Source organism: Alexandromys fortis, unplaced genomic scaffold (assembly GCF_014885135.2).
Source record: "Alexandromys fortis isolate MF-2015 unplaced genomic scaffold, M_Fortis_MF-2015_v1.1 scaffold_13, whole genome shotgun sequence".
Lineage (NCBI taxonomy): Eukaryota > Metazoa > Chordata > Mammalia > Rodentia > Cricetidae > Alexandromys > Alexandromys fortis.
This window is the reverse complement of record NW_026067908.1, coordinates 9,577,224-9,592,127: the sequence shown is the minus strand read 5'-3', so window position 1 is coordinate 9,592,127 and position 14,904 is coordinate 9,577,224.

The following is a 14,904-nucleotide window of genomic DNA, read 5'->3' as shown; positions in this document are numbered from 1 at the left end:
TGCTGTGTGAGTGTTCCATGCAGGTATTGTCTCCAATGAAGACAACTAATTTACCATGAATCAATATTAAGTTAGCCTCACTCCCTCAGTGTTCTCTCGGCTTGCCATATTTCCCACCACCCTTGAGCAGCTGCCCTGCTCTCACTCAGCACAGCCCTCTGGCCGCACAAGGCTTACAGAAAACATCAACATCAGGATGACGCCTGTTCTCTGAATCATCAGTTAGTCTATTGTTATTGAGACATAATTTCACCCACATACAGATGCATGGATTTGGGAAGCTCAGTGTGAAAATAAAATAGCTCATCTCATTCTATACCTAAGAACCCATCAAAAACAATTTTTATACTGAGAGAAGCAGCCTTCACCAGGGAAGAGCCCCATGATAGACTGACAATCCCAAATAATCAGTCATAAACACATATACATATAAGCAATAAATACCAAATGGACTCTGAAGCCTGTACTTATAAATATGTGGGTCATAACTCTGAATAATAAGGAGTGAATTTTTTATTTTATTTTATTTTTTATTTATTTATTTATTAAAGATTTCTGTCTCTTCCCCACCGCCGCCTCCCATTTCCCTCCCCCTCCCCCAATCAAGTCCCCCTCCCTCGTCAGCCCAAAGAGCAATCAGGGTTCCCTGCCCTGTGGGAAGTCCAAGGACCACCCATCTCCATCCAGGTCTAGGAAGGTGAGCATCCAAACTGCCTAGGCTCCCACAAAGCCAATACGTGCAGTAGGATCAAAACCCATTGCCATTGTTCTTGAGTTCTCAGTAGTCCTCATTGTCCGCTATGTTCAGTGAGACCGGTTTTAACCCAGGCTTTTTCAGACCCACGTCAGCTGGCCTTGGTGAGTTCCCGATAGAGCATCTCCATTGTCTCAGTGTGTGGGTGCACCCCTTGCGGTCCTGAGTTTAAGGAATGAATTTGAGGAGTCAGGAGACATAAGAGGAATTGGAACAGGATGGGTGGAAACGTTCTAAACACAGTACCCATGTATGACATTATCAAAAAATAAGAGAAATACATTTTTTTAAATGTAATTCTCATTCTTGCCATTTTGGCTTATTGCTTTTTGTTTGTTTGTTGGCTGGATGCCTGGCTAGGCTTCTGGCTGACCGACTATCTGTCTTTCTTGCTTGAAACAGAGTCTTGCTATCTTTGAAACTGGCTTCAAAGTTTTGATCTTCCTGCCTCCCGACTACTGGGATTACACTTAAACGCCACCAAACCCCTACACATCCATGAATATGAAATAATTACTTTGAATAAAATACCACATTGCCCTCTGACTACCACGGGTAGCTCATGCCAACAAATCACCTGCAAAATAAGGAGAGTCATTATCATTATAGAAGGAAATTCATTTTCTACTGAAAATGGGAGTTAAGGAATTCAGACTAGAACTTTAAATATTCAATTGAATACATTTTAATATCTCTGTATGGCGAGCAAAGAGGGAAAGCTATAGAAATCTAGTACATACAGGACTGCTGATGAGCAGGGGCCTCCAGGAAGAATATTTGCTAGGCAAAGAACTCAGGCAAATAAGCCTACTTTCTGAGGGCAAGCAACCAAGAGCGGTGTAAGAAAGATGAAAATTCTGTAACCAAATCATCAGGTGCCAATAATGACTGTGTTCATTGTCTTTATTGTTGTGGCTTGCATTTCCATACATCAGTGGGTTATTCTTTTCTTTTTCCTATCTTCCATCTCATGTCGCCTAATACTTTATATTTGCATCAAAGGATTTCAAAGGCACAGATGTAACATAGCTAAAGAGGGATAGAAATTATCTAGACATCCTACAAGCAATGTGTGGGACTTAGTGTCTCTTCCTTGGGACAAGGGGGTGTTTAAACCTTTTGTTGTTAAATGCCGGTTGCATTGTGTGAAGGAAAAGAACGATGTTATTTCTGTGATTGTTATTCATGAGTTAAACCTTGTCAAAAGAAACGGAGTAGATGCCAAAATTCCAAAGAGAGCTAGATTGCTGTTAACTTTACAGCAGCTTGATCCTCATTTCCCTTTGGACCAGGGAAATGCCTTCCTAAAATCTCTTTCCCTGCATGGCTCTGGGTTAGAGTTTTCCGATACGAATTACTCAAGTGAGATGTGAAAGATAGGTATTAAATAATTGAGGTTGGAGGAAGCCGGTGCTGTCTCCCATGCTAAGCGATCCCATGCCGCCTCACAAGCTCTTTCCTAGCAGCGGCACTGGTTTGAACAGTTTCCCCTAAAGACATCCATTCTCTCCACGGCCCTCAGTTCCCTCCCTGCAGCCATTTCCCAATTCTCCAACCTCCGGCCTCCAAATTATTTCCTCCACTCTCTCCATATTTCCACGTGCCCTATTTTCTTTATAAAGTCTTCAGCTCTCTCTATCTTTGCACGAGCCCCATTGTCTTTCAAGGCGTGCCCTCTACTAGATGCGGAAGTTCTGTTATCTTGAGCCAATCCCGTCTAATACAGTGGGTGGCCATTTGTTGCTGATTTATTTCAATCCCCACAACCTCTGTGGATGTTGTGTCCAGCAATGCAAACCTAGAGGCAGAAAATGGGTGTGGGTGTGGAAAACTGCTTGGTAGGGGCAAAGTCAGTGTCTGAGAAGCAGACCGTATGAAGATGTCAGCAAGACAACCAACGGTAGCACAGAAACCAGGATAAAGGAAAGGAGAAAGGCGACGCTCCAGAATCCAGGGGCTGCCCACAAACTACAGAGCTTCCTACAAAGGAATAACTCCAGGCTTTACCTGCTGTTTGGAGTGAGCACAACCCCTAACATTCTTTACAGCGTTTCTCAAGTTAGACTCACTATGAGCACAGCTGAAGTTGCAGACGAAAGAGATCAACGACGGTGGATTTAAATGGGGGTAAAATACACGCCCATCTATTACAGCCCAGAACTCTCAGGAGGGAAAAGCTTATCACCAATAGGAAATTAACACACTAACTATAGCCAGCAGATGCTGTAATGAAATCAGCACTTCATCCGTTACTTTAGATCATAAAAAGAAACAGTTCCCATCCAGTCCTCAAGTTTAATAATGTACACACCCAGCTGAAAGTGCAGCGTTCCACTTCGCAGGATTGGCATCCCTGTGGCTGTTTTTCAAGCAACCTTGAAAGCGATTGATTCCTTCAGGAAGGCTCTTCTCCCACTCCGGTTTACAGATGTCATGATGCGGTTTAATCGTCACCTGTGCAAACGATAGGATTAGGGAACCTTGAGCTGGGCCCCTTTGGTGGCAGATCATTTCCCTCTTCTTGTGTGCCGGCCTTGAGCCCTCCCGAACCTTAACTTTCAGTGGATAGGTGGCATGACTAATATTGTTACACCACCGTCACGCCTTGATCCATTTCATGAACAACTCTCAGAAATATGGTTCCCATATCAATGGTGGTAGGTTCTGCTGTGAGTTGGACTGGATATCCTTGATCTTCTGAACCACAGTTACTCAATTTCCACGAAGCGGTTTCAGGGCTAATTCATTAATTCAGTTTCATCTGATCAACACATCCGCATGTGTGTATGTCACCCCCACACTGCATGTGAACACACGCATATGTGTGTCAGACTTAATTATAGCACACACTCTCAAAGCTCTCTCTCTCTCTACTCCCAACAGTGCCCCTCCTAATGGGATCTGTTGACAAGGCCCCTTCTGGGCGTTTGCTGACAGGGACAAGGCGCTTATGGCTTTTAAATGGACAGGATTTGCTAACTAAAGCTTCCACCCCAGCCTTCGCCCCTCCTTTTCAGAGGTCAGAGCGCTAAGGCTCTCGGTAGCTATGGCAATCCCAAGGTGAACTCAAAGAATATTGACATTCTAAGAGCTGACGGCTCGACACTGATCTAGTTAAGCTCAGTTAGGAAATTAAGCTTATGAAATTATGTTTTCAAAATGAAAACGCAGAGTGAGAAGGCTTTTGTATTTTCTTTCACAGCTAAGTAATTAGATATTGTGTGTGCTTTCTAGGTCTATCATCACAGACTGATTATCTCCTAACCTAGACCCCAGGATCCCAGTGACACTAAATTTGTCAAGAGCCATGGAACTTTTCCTTCCTAGGTTTGTTCTGTGCAGCCTTAGCCAATAGGACTCTTTGCATGTTCAACTGTCTTTAATTGTCCTTCTGAAATTTTTACTTTTATATTTTGGACCTAGAGAATAATTTAGGTTTTAGTGGTAATTTTTTAAAAAGTGTATATACTTGTGGAAAATACTACTTACTCTAAGGTGGGGCTCCCCTTTTCAGACCCAATTCCTAAAAAGAATGCTTTGTCTACCGAAATCCTGATTGCTGTCCTTCCATTCATATCTATATTTTAGGGGAGTGTTATTGTCAGTTGGTGTTTTTGTGTTTGTTTTGTTTCTTGGATTTTGTTTTTAGGTTACAGGCGCCACGTCCTTTTATACATACTAAGAACTGCCTCCCACTGAGCTACACTATCAGCCCCCACCAGTGTCCCTGAACTAAGCTGACCCTTGATTCTCATTTTGGTTAGCAAGCTTTTAAAAAAAGAGAGAGAACTTCAGGTTTGGTAAAAAAAAAAAAAAAAAAAAAAAAAAAAAAAAAAAAAAAAAAAAAAAAAAAAAAAAAAAAANAAAAAAAAAAAAAAAAAAAAAAAAACCTCTTTCAGAATCAATGGTCTTGGGTGGCTTCGGTCCGGTTCTGGTTCTCTGACCCACTTTCTGGTGCTGTCTGAACTCTGAGTTTGGAGAGCTCTTTCAGAATAAAGGCTCTGGGACGGCATTCACCCATCCTCACCCCCTGACTCACCTAGTGCTGTCTGATCACATCTTCCTGTTTTTGCCTTTCTTTCAGCTTCTGTATTTCATTGGTTTTTTGAGTTGTTTACAGGTCCCAGTGTTACTGCATCTTAGACTCCAGCACTTCCTGGGGTGGGCTAATTTATTTAGTTTTTTTTTTTTTTAAGTGGCAGAAGAAGAGTCTGTGTTTATCTGAGCAGCATGAGGGACACAGTGTCACTCAGTACAGTTTCAATGTATGTATGCCTTCTAAAATCCACGCTGAGATTCAATTTTCTGAAGCAGTAGTATTGAGAGAGATTATATCATACAGGCTCCTCCCTCATAAATAGGATTAAGGGCTTTAAAGTAGGCTTCACGCAGCATTTAAACCATTCACCCATCATCCCCTCCCATCCTATAATGGCGTCTTCTAAGGGGTCATCTTAGAAAAATAGCAGCCCTTGGCAGATACTGAGCCTGCTGTTGGTCCTGGACTGCTCAGGCTCCAGCTGTGAGAGGTGAATTTCTGTTGTTATGAATTATACCTGTGGTATTTCATCTCAACAGCCCAAGCAGACAACATTCCTCTAACCAAGAGCAATAAGAAAAATAGGTGCCCGTCAGTAAAGCTGGCTGCTTCTCTTCTGTGACAGTTTCATTATCTCCTGCACGCAGGCTTTTCCAAGCAGAGGATATTTAAAGAACTGTAAAGACTTCCGTTTGATTTCCCCCAAAAGGCTGGGGAAATTCCAGGAGGAATAGAAATAATCCCACAAAATTACCCCTTTCATTGAATCTCAAAAGCCAGACCTAAATGGGTGGAGCTTTGGCTGGGGAAAACAAGAACAAAACCCATAAAGAACTATGATAAGCATGATTTTTTTTAAAAAAAAAAAAAGTATTTTTTTACTGGATTTATATAACAAAATAAAGCACAGCTTATCTGTTTATAAAATAACTATTGTACACATAAATATATGCAATATATAGCATAATATTGTTTGTGTAGGAAATAACTAAGAATTAGAATGTATGGTCCTTTCTTGTAGATTTTTTAGAGTAAAAAAGGCTATGAAAAAACATCCTGCATCCTGACTTGACCCCAGGACCAGGGCTTGAAATTCCACCAATCCCTGAATTTGCCCTAGAATCACGCCACAAAATTCCACCAATCTTAAGCCACACTGGAAAACTCTGTCCCTGCCCCAAAGAGACACTATATAAGCTCTGTATCCGCTCAGGTCACTGCCGCTTTTCACCCTAGAGACAGCCACCCTTCTGGATGCTTCCTTCCCAACAAATCTCTTTAATGAGGTTTGTTGTGCTGTGGGACTTTCACTGCAGCAGAGCCTAGCTGTCAGGATTTCCTCAGGAACTGGAGCGGAGCAGAGCTGTAACACTTTCACTAGGGAACCTTCCCCCTGGTGGAACAGAGTCGTAACAATTCTCCAGAGCAGAGCAATGCTGAACTTCTCTGGGAAAATCCTCCCCTACCCAAGCAGTTGTTATACTTGCACTGGGGAGACCTTCCCTTGGAGCACAGCTGTTAAACTGCTATACTTACAGGAACTTTGTGGTATTCTATAGCTCCTGACTGCCAGGAGAGCTTTCCATCTGAGCTGCAATGCTTGCAGGTTTCTTTTTCACTACATACCTTCATGGAAAAATGGTTTCTGGCATGTAACTGGCTCTCAGACCTTAGCACAAGTGCTGCCATGACAGAAGTACCATTCAGGCCTTGCAACCCAGCATGCAGGCAGCACCACCTGCCAAAATGAGAACAAAGGCCTAATGTATCCAAGTCCATAGTTCTGGGGAAGTCCCTCAATGTACTAACCTGGCTTCCTGGCTTCAACTTCTGGATAACTGTCCTTGCTAACTGGGGTGTGCCAACTCAGGATGTGGTTTTCACATTTAAAAGCTCACCCTGAGAAAGGCTTGGGAACTGCACTTGGGACCTGAACACCCAGCATAGTCACTGACCTGCTAATAAAGACTTTCTATTGGCTTGAACCTGTGCCTGAGTGGTCTTTTGTGGTGACTACCCCACAGCAATCCTCTACCAGTGCTGACTTTAGTCAGAATGGCAGATCAAGAGAGAGTTGCCTAACCCTAGTTTGGATCAGTAATCCCTTGTATCCTAAGCCATGACACTACCTGGCCGAAAAAGAATTCTTCTCTGACAATCAAGAAATTCAAGCAGGACATCAGCAGCCTTTTCCCATCAGGTACTAGGGTAAACAATGACTACGGGGCATGGAGTAATCGAGAGATGACTTGGGCTGTGTAATGGTTAATTTTCTGTGTCAACTTAACTAGGTTAAGTTACACACAGACAGTTGGTAAAACACTATTTCTGGGTATGCTGATGGTAGGGATGTTTCTAGAGGACACTGGCATTTGAATCAGAGTGAAAACAGACACATCCTCACACTGTGGGAGGTGGCGTTAAATCCCTTGAGGGCCCAAATGCAACCAAAATGCAGAAGGAGGGTTCAATCTTTCTTTCTCTTTACTCAAGTGGAGCATCAGTATTCTGCTGCCATTGGACACTGACTTCCTTGTCTTCGGTCTTTAGGGCTTATAGCGAAACCATCACCAGCTTTTGGGGCCTCTAGATTACATGTTGTAGGTCCTAGGACTTCTCTTCCCGCAGAATCATGCCTCAGGTTCCTTCATTCCACATGCATCTCTGTAGATCTGTATAACTATATCTCAGCCTGTTTGGTTCTCTTTCTCTAGAGGACACTGATCGAGGATGTATATTTGAAAAACTGATCTAGTTAGTGCAATAGGAATGAAGGAAAAGGTACTTGTGTTTCCATCCAGGTGAGGTGAGTGTCATTGAGAAAATGACCATGAAGAAATCTATGGAGCTACTGAGGGCAAGTTTAGAGGGGGTAATTACATGAGAAAGAAATGCTGTTCTCTCTTTCCTTACCACACGTTTGTAATGATCGGCTTCTAAGACTTGGAGAGGTGACTATAGGGGTAAAACCTATGAAATACAAAGAAAGTGCTTCAAGAATCAAAATCTGTAGAAAACAATCTAAAATACGTTAACTCTAAACATGGTTCGTGTGGACCAGAGATGGGTTGGTAAATAGATAAGGAACATATGCAGTGTGAAATGTTAAATAGAAGCAAAGGCAAGATTCACAAGGTGTTTATCCATTGGGTGACTAAGGTATGTAAGGTCCTGGCACTAAGAAAGCCAAGGAGCTGAAAGGTAGGTGTCCTGATTAGAAAAGAGATGTCCCAGTCACTGGTGAAAGGGGAAGGCTGTGAGCTAGCTGCTGAGGTCACAGAGGGAAGTCTGACTAGAAACAGCGAGAGGCAGGGGAGAAAACCAGCTCCGGGACAGCAGAAGGGCGGGACTCTGGAATACTTTTGATTGGCTGCGGATGAATGGCGCGGAAGCTAAGGTGGGAAACAAAATGGCGCCGGCCCCTTTATTTGGCCAACTGAGGGTGAATGAAAATGGGGGTTCAGAAATGACGAGGGACTACCAGGAGGCTGGCTTTGGAGGAGAGGGGAGAAATCAAAGGAAAGCCAGCACTGACAGTAGGCAAGTGTGTGACGGTGAGCAGGTGTGCAAAGGGTTATTAGAAGGGACGTCAAAACCAGAGAGGAAGAGGAGAATGGGAAAGGGGGCTGAACAGGGACAGGCTTGAAAGAGCGGAGCATGGTGGAATGTTCCTGCAATCCCAGACTCCGGAGGCTGAGGCGGTGGGAGGGCTGCAAGTGGCAGGTCAATTTGGGCAGCAGAGATGCTGTATCCAAAAATAAAAAAATAAAATAAAAATAAACCACTGGAAGAATATTTAAAGCATAGTTCTATCTCTTGTGCAAAAGGGCGGCTTAAGCTGCAGCTCTCCAGGAAGACTATAGTGTGTGTCTCCTTCACGCACTGAGATGCCTTAGCTTGGGAGATCTGCAGGCAGTCTGCCCTGCCAGGATTACTTGCTTGCTCATTCGCCTCCCTATGCTACATGCTTCTTGAAGGGCTCATTTTTTTCCCACCTTTGTGTCCCCAAATGATGCCACAGGCTTGCAGAAGTCATTCTTGTTTGCTTTTATAAGCATAATTTTATGTCTATACTACAGTTCCTAGCATTTTGCTATATTTTCTCCCTGTCCTTACATGTAATTCATTCAGCTAACCTTGCCAATCCTACAGTTTTACATGTCTATTCGCTGGACAAAGCAATGGGTTTCATAATGACGAACTTGTTCAAATGTATTATGTGCTTTGCTCATATTCACCCCCATCACCCTCTCCTGACCCATTTCTCATACATGTACATGCACAATCATAATACATTTTAAAATAAATTATTACATTTTCCTTAACCAAATGTAGAGAAACATTGCTATTCCTGCATATTATAAGCATAAAATAATAATGAGATATTTTATATTCTGTTTGCTTTGTACTCTCTTCAAACCCAGAGTGTATTTTATATTTGCATCCTTCAGATTAAGCACTTTCCATGTAGCCAAGAGACTGCCATATGGTACAGGGACCTTCTAGATCTAGAATGAAGTTAGTCCTTGCTTGTCAGTGGCTTCCTCACGTGAAGGCTTCGGTTTGCATCACCTTCCACTAGCTCTGTTTAGGACACACATTAAATAAATTATTTATGAAAGCATGTGCTCGTATCTTGCAATAAAGAACTCTTGAAAAAAAATTAGATCTTCTACAAAAGAGACTTCAGGGACCCTCAACCTTTCCACAACGCGAGGACACATGAAATGGTACCATCTATGAGCAAACCAGAAAGCTCTCTCCAGACATGCTCCTGGCCCTTTGATTTTAAAATTCCAGCCTCTAGAACTGTAAGAAATCGGTTTATAAACCACTCAGCATGTGGTATTTGGCAATGGCAATGACATGGACTGCACATCGGGTGTGAACTGCAAACATGACATGGACTGCACATCAGGTGTGAACGGCAAACATGACGTGGGCTACACATGAGGTGTGAACTGCAAACACGACATGGATTGCACATGAGGTGTGAACTGCAAACATGACATGGGCTACACATGAGGTGTGAACTGCAAATATGACATGGACTGCACATCAGATGTGAACTGCAGCACGACATGGACTACACATCAGGTGTGAACTGCAAACACAGAGTGGACTGCACATCAGGCGTGTACTGCAAACATGACATGGACTACACATGAGGTGTGTACTGCAAACATGACATGGACTGCACATCGGGTGTGTACTGCAAACATGACTATGGACAGTCGCAGTGAATGCTTAGCTAGCTCACGTTTGTAACTTAATGAAGACCAGACAGATCTCTGTCCAGAGGTAAGATAAGAAGAGCTATGTGTTAACCTCCTGTGATCAGGTCTTCTTTGTAAGTGGAAGGAAAATCTAGATATTCTATAGCATATTTGTGGCATCCAAGTCTAGAACATTCTTTGTCTGTGAGTTAGTCACATAAATCCATCCACAAGTTTTTTAAATCTTATTTTTCTTAGAACTTTAATATATTTAATAAGTGACATAGTAAAGAATTAGGTAATTACCTTTTCAAAATCTTTCTTTTCGGTAGCATGATGGTAAGTTTTATCAACTAGACACAGCCTAGAATCGCATGGGAAAGAAGTCTTTATATTGATTTGACCTGTGGAAATGTCTGTGGGGATTGTATTGATTGTTATTTGATATAGGAAGATCTAGACCACTATGGGCTATACTATTCCTTAGGCTGTGTGTGTGTGTGTGTGTGTGTGTGTGTGTGTGTGTGTGTGTGTGATTGATGAACAATAGAAGAGAAGAGAAGGCTTCTGGGAGCAAACAAAGGATTTGTGCATTGCTTCTCACTCTGCAATGGACCATGACTGTGCCGATTTAAGCTCCTGTCTTGATGTCCCCACAATAATGAACATAAAATTGAAAGCTCAGGAAGCCCTTTCTTCCCTAAGCTGCTTTTCATAGGGGTGTTTTATGACAGTAGCAGTAATGAAACCAGGACAAGTAGTTTAATATTGTTAATTGCACTAGTAGATAATGCTGAGTTATTTTTATTATTCAGAGAATAGAATACATTGTGATATATTATGTCATGTTTTATGGATTATGTTGGCTGATAACTTATTTAAAATTTTTGCAATAGTGTTCATAAACAAGGAAAGTTATGGTCTAGTTTTATCAATTTTGTCACAATTCATAATTTACAAAGTGAATTTTTAAGATTTTCTTCTGTTGCCTAAATTCTTGAACTGTTAAAAGCTGCATCTGAGTCCATCATTCAGGGCAGTGGCTACCCTGAGTGCCATGGCAACCATGTGACTGTGGATCTATGCTCTAAGTACACTGACACTGTTGATGTTCAATCCTGGTGTATGTCAAATCACTGAATATGCTAAAGTATTTTAAAGTGTTTAATAAGTATTATATGTTACTTACATGAATTCTTTCTGGTTCTTGTTTTGCTCATCATAGCAATCCACTTTTACTGCTTTATTTTCACTTTTTAAAATACATTTTTCACTCAATATATTCTTATTACAGTTTCTCTTCCCTCAATTCCTTCCAGATCCTCCCTATCTCCCCACATCTTCACATATCCAACTTCATGTCCCTTTCTCTTCTGTCTCTCTCTCTGCATCTCTCTCTCAAGGACAGACAAAAAACAAACAAACCATAATTTTAAAAGGAAAAGCACAAGAAACTTATATACAAAAAACATAAAAACACAAAATCAGAAACCATAAAAATTACATATATGTGTGTGTGCATATATATAAATATGTGTGTGTGTGTATCTGTCTCCAGCGGGGCTGCATGGCTTCTCCTTGACTCTGCTTTCTTTCTCCCAGCATTCAGTTTAGTTTTCCCTGCTTAGCTCTACTCTACCCTATCACAGGCCCCAAACAGCTTCTTTGTTAACCAACAGTATTCACAGCATACAGAGGGGAATCCCAAATCACAATAGGCCTGTTGTGTCTCTGTCTCATTCGTCGGTAACATCTATCCCCTCTGGCTCTTCTTTCTGTCTCCTCTTCTGCATAGTTTTCTGAGCAACATGGAAAGAAGTTTGATAAAGAAATTCCACCTAGGACTGAGTGTTCCAAGGTCTCTTACCCTCTGCACATTGTCCAGTGGTGGGTCTTAGTATTATTTCCCATCTACTGAAGGAAGAAGCTAAGACGCTGATCTATGGGTATAGTGGAATGTTATTGAGAATCATTGTATTGCTATGTTCCTTTAACATAAGAATAATGTTTGGGTTTCCCCTATTCCATTGGCCTATCTATTCTCAGGTTCTTGGCTACCCTAGTGGTGTCAGGTGTCGGTTCTGTCTCATGGGGTGGCCTTAAGTCCAATCAGATTGTGGGTTGTTTACTCATACAACATGTGTGCCACTATTGCACCAAGATATGGAGGCAAGTGAAAATTGTATACTTGCAGGGTTTGTAGCTGGCTTGATGGCTACCTTAGTCCTCTGGTAGCATGCAGAGTACCTTCCTGAATGAAGACTAGTCAATAGAGGTGAAGACACCAGTTTGACTTCTCCATGGTTAATGAAATGTGTAAGTGTTGTCTTTGGCAGTAGGGCCTAATCCTCAGTTAGTGGAGAGCAATCAGCAGCCTTGGCAATAGCCTTTGTTGTTGGGGGTTTCCAGGGGCCCCTTTGGTCAACAACTCAATTAGATGTAACCCATTCCTGGCACTGGAAGTCACTTGGTAATGAAAAATGTCTAGTTGGGGCTTTCTCTCCTCTGTTATTTAGTGATTCCATTTATATTTCTCTCATATACACATTTTAAGAATCTTCTACTGTAATAAGCAGGTTTCTATGTTGCTCCTCAGATGACTGTTAGTGTTAGCTGCCCTTTCTGTCCTTTATTTTCTCTTCTCTCCCTCTCCCATTTAATCCTCCCATTCCAGTCTCCCCTCTGAGTCCCCATAACTATTTTATTTCCTCTTCCTTGGCAGTCCTCCCTCCAGCCATCATCCCTTTCTCTACATATAATCTTTGTGGTTATAAGGATTATAACATGCCTAGTGAAGGCATAAAAGCCAACATCCACACATAGGAGATACATACTGTATTTGTCCTTTTGGGTCTGAGTTACTTTACTCAGGATGATTTTTTTCTAGCTCCATCCATTTACCTATAAATTTCTTGATGTTTTTCCTTCCTTCCTTCCTTCCTTCCTTCCTTCCTTCCTTCCTTCCTTCTTTCCTTCCTTCCTTTCTTTCTTTCTTTCTTTTTGGTTTTTTGAGACAGAGTGTCTCTGTAGCTTTGGAGCCTGTCCTAAAACTAGCTCTTGTAGACCAGGTTGGCCTCAAAATCACAGAGATCTACCTGCCTCTGCCTCCCGAGTGCTGGGATTAAGGACACGTGCCCCCACCACCCAGCTCATGATTTCATTTTTTAACAGTCAAATAATATTCCATTTTGTTCAAATGTACCACATTTTCCTTCTCCATTCATCTGTTGATGGACATTTAAGTTATTTCTGATTTCTGACTATTGTGACTGTAGCAATTGCTGTGTCCTCAGAACTATATCAGAATTTAAAAATTGATTTTTAAAAATTATCTTTCCTGTTTCCTTTGTTGTCAGATAATTTCCACTGCTTTGGTGTACCTTAGTTGTATTTCAAAATGTAGGTCTTTATTAAGCAGTACAAGTAGTTAATATAAATTTATTCAGCACTCACAGAGGTATGTATACCTGGCTCTCTGGAGAGGAATGGTCCATTGAGCATGCCATGTCTTTAGACTAAGTGGCCAGTAAGTAGGAAGTGCACCCCTATGGAAAAGTTCAGTGCTCTGTCTGCATGTAGTGTGAGCATACCCATATAGTTCTCAAGTCTGCTGTATGAGGTCAGTGTGCCTTCTGTGTGGCTCTGTTACTGAGTCCTTTTGTACTTGACACACTGAGCAATGCCTGTGGGACAGGTTGCTTTGTTACATAGCATCTTGCTCACATCTGTTCTGAAAATAGCATCCATTCTTCCTTTGACACCCTGTCTGTCCCTCCTGTAACATGAGGGTTTCATATTCAGGGTTGTTTGCCATGGAAACTTGCCTTACTCTATCTTCCCCAAGGTTAGTCTCAATGCTGGACATGGGAGTAAGCCAAAGATAGTGTTAGTCTTACATAAATTCACCACGAGGTTTCATCAACATGGCTCCATGGATGGGTCCAGAGAGTGAACAATGATGGAAGCCAAGTCAATCAGAGTCCTTCCCTGGATGGAGATATAAAGGGGGTGGGGAGAGAGAGAGAGAGAGAGAGAGAGAGAGAGAGAGAGAGAGAGAGAGAGAGAGAGAGAACTGAGTAGTTCCTTTACTGATTCTATAATCTGGAAACTATACCATAATTTAAAATAGATACTTTTTAAAGATATATTTGGTCCTTTAGTACTTGGTTCTGGGAACAGTGTCATGACATGTCCTGATTCTAGTTTCCCTGCAGCTGCTCTTCCTGTGGTTTGCAAAGCTACACAGATAAATTCCTTTTGTCTATTTTATTAATAGTTCAAGTTGTAATTGCTTTATTCTGAACGGAGAATAGTATATGCATACATGTATGTACCATATACATACACACAGAGGTGTTCTATATGCTCATATGTGGATATGTTAAAAACAAACAACAAGCCCAGCAGGATCTCCACAAATCTCTTCTGCTTTCCTCTCAAAGCAGACACATGAGTCTCTCAGCACGATGACTCATAGAACTGGGTCTCCTCAGGCGACAATGCTGACCCCAGTACTTGGAAAACATTTCCACCTTTACCGTCGTTGACTGCCTCCAAGGACAGAGTGGAATGGAAAGGGTCAAATGTTCTACTAAGATGAGCACCTTGGAGATGTACACGTGTAGACCTAGACATGTTTGAATACTTTCTCCTTGGGTTAACGTTCCTAACTCCTTCATGACTCAGGTCTCATTCTTTTTTTTTTTTTTTTTTTTTTTTTGTCTGCATGTAGGTCTGTATGAGAGTGTTGGATCCTGGAGTTACAGACAGTTGCGAGTTTCCATGTGGGTGCTGGGAATTGAACCTGGGTCCTCTGGAAGAGCAGTCAGTGCTCTTAACCACAGAGCCATCTCTCCAGCCCTGTTGCTTTCTTTCTTTTTTTTTTAAAGTAGGAA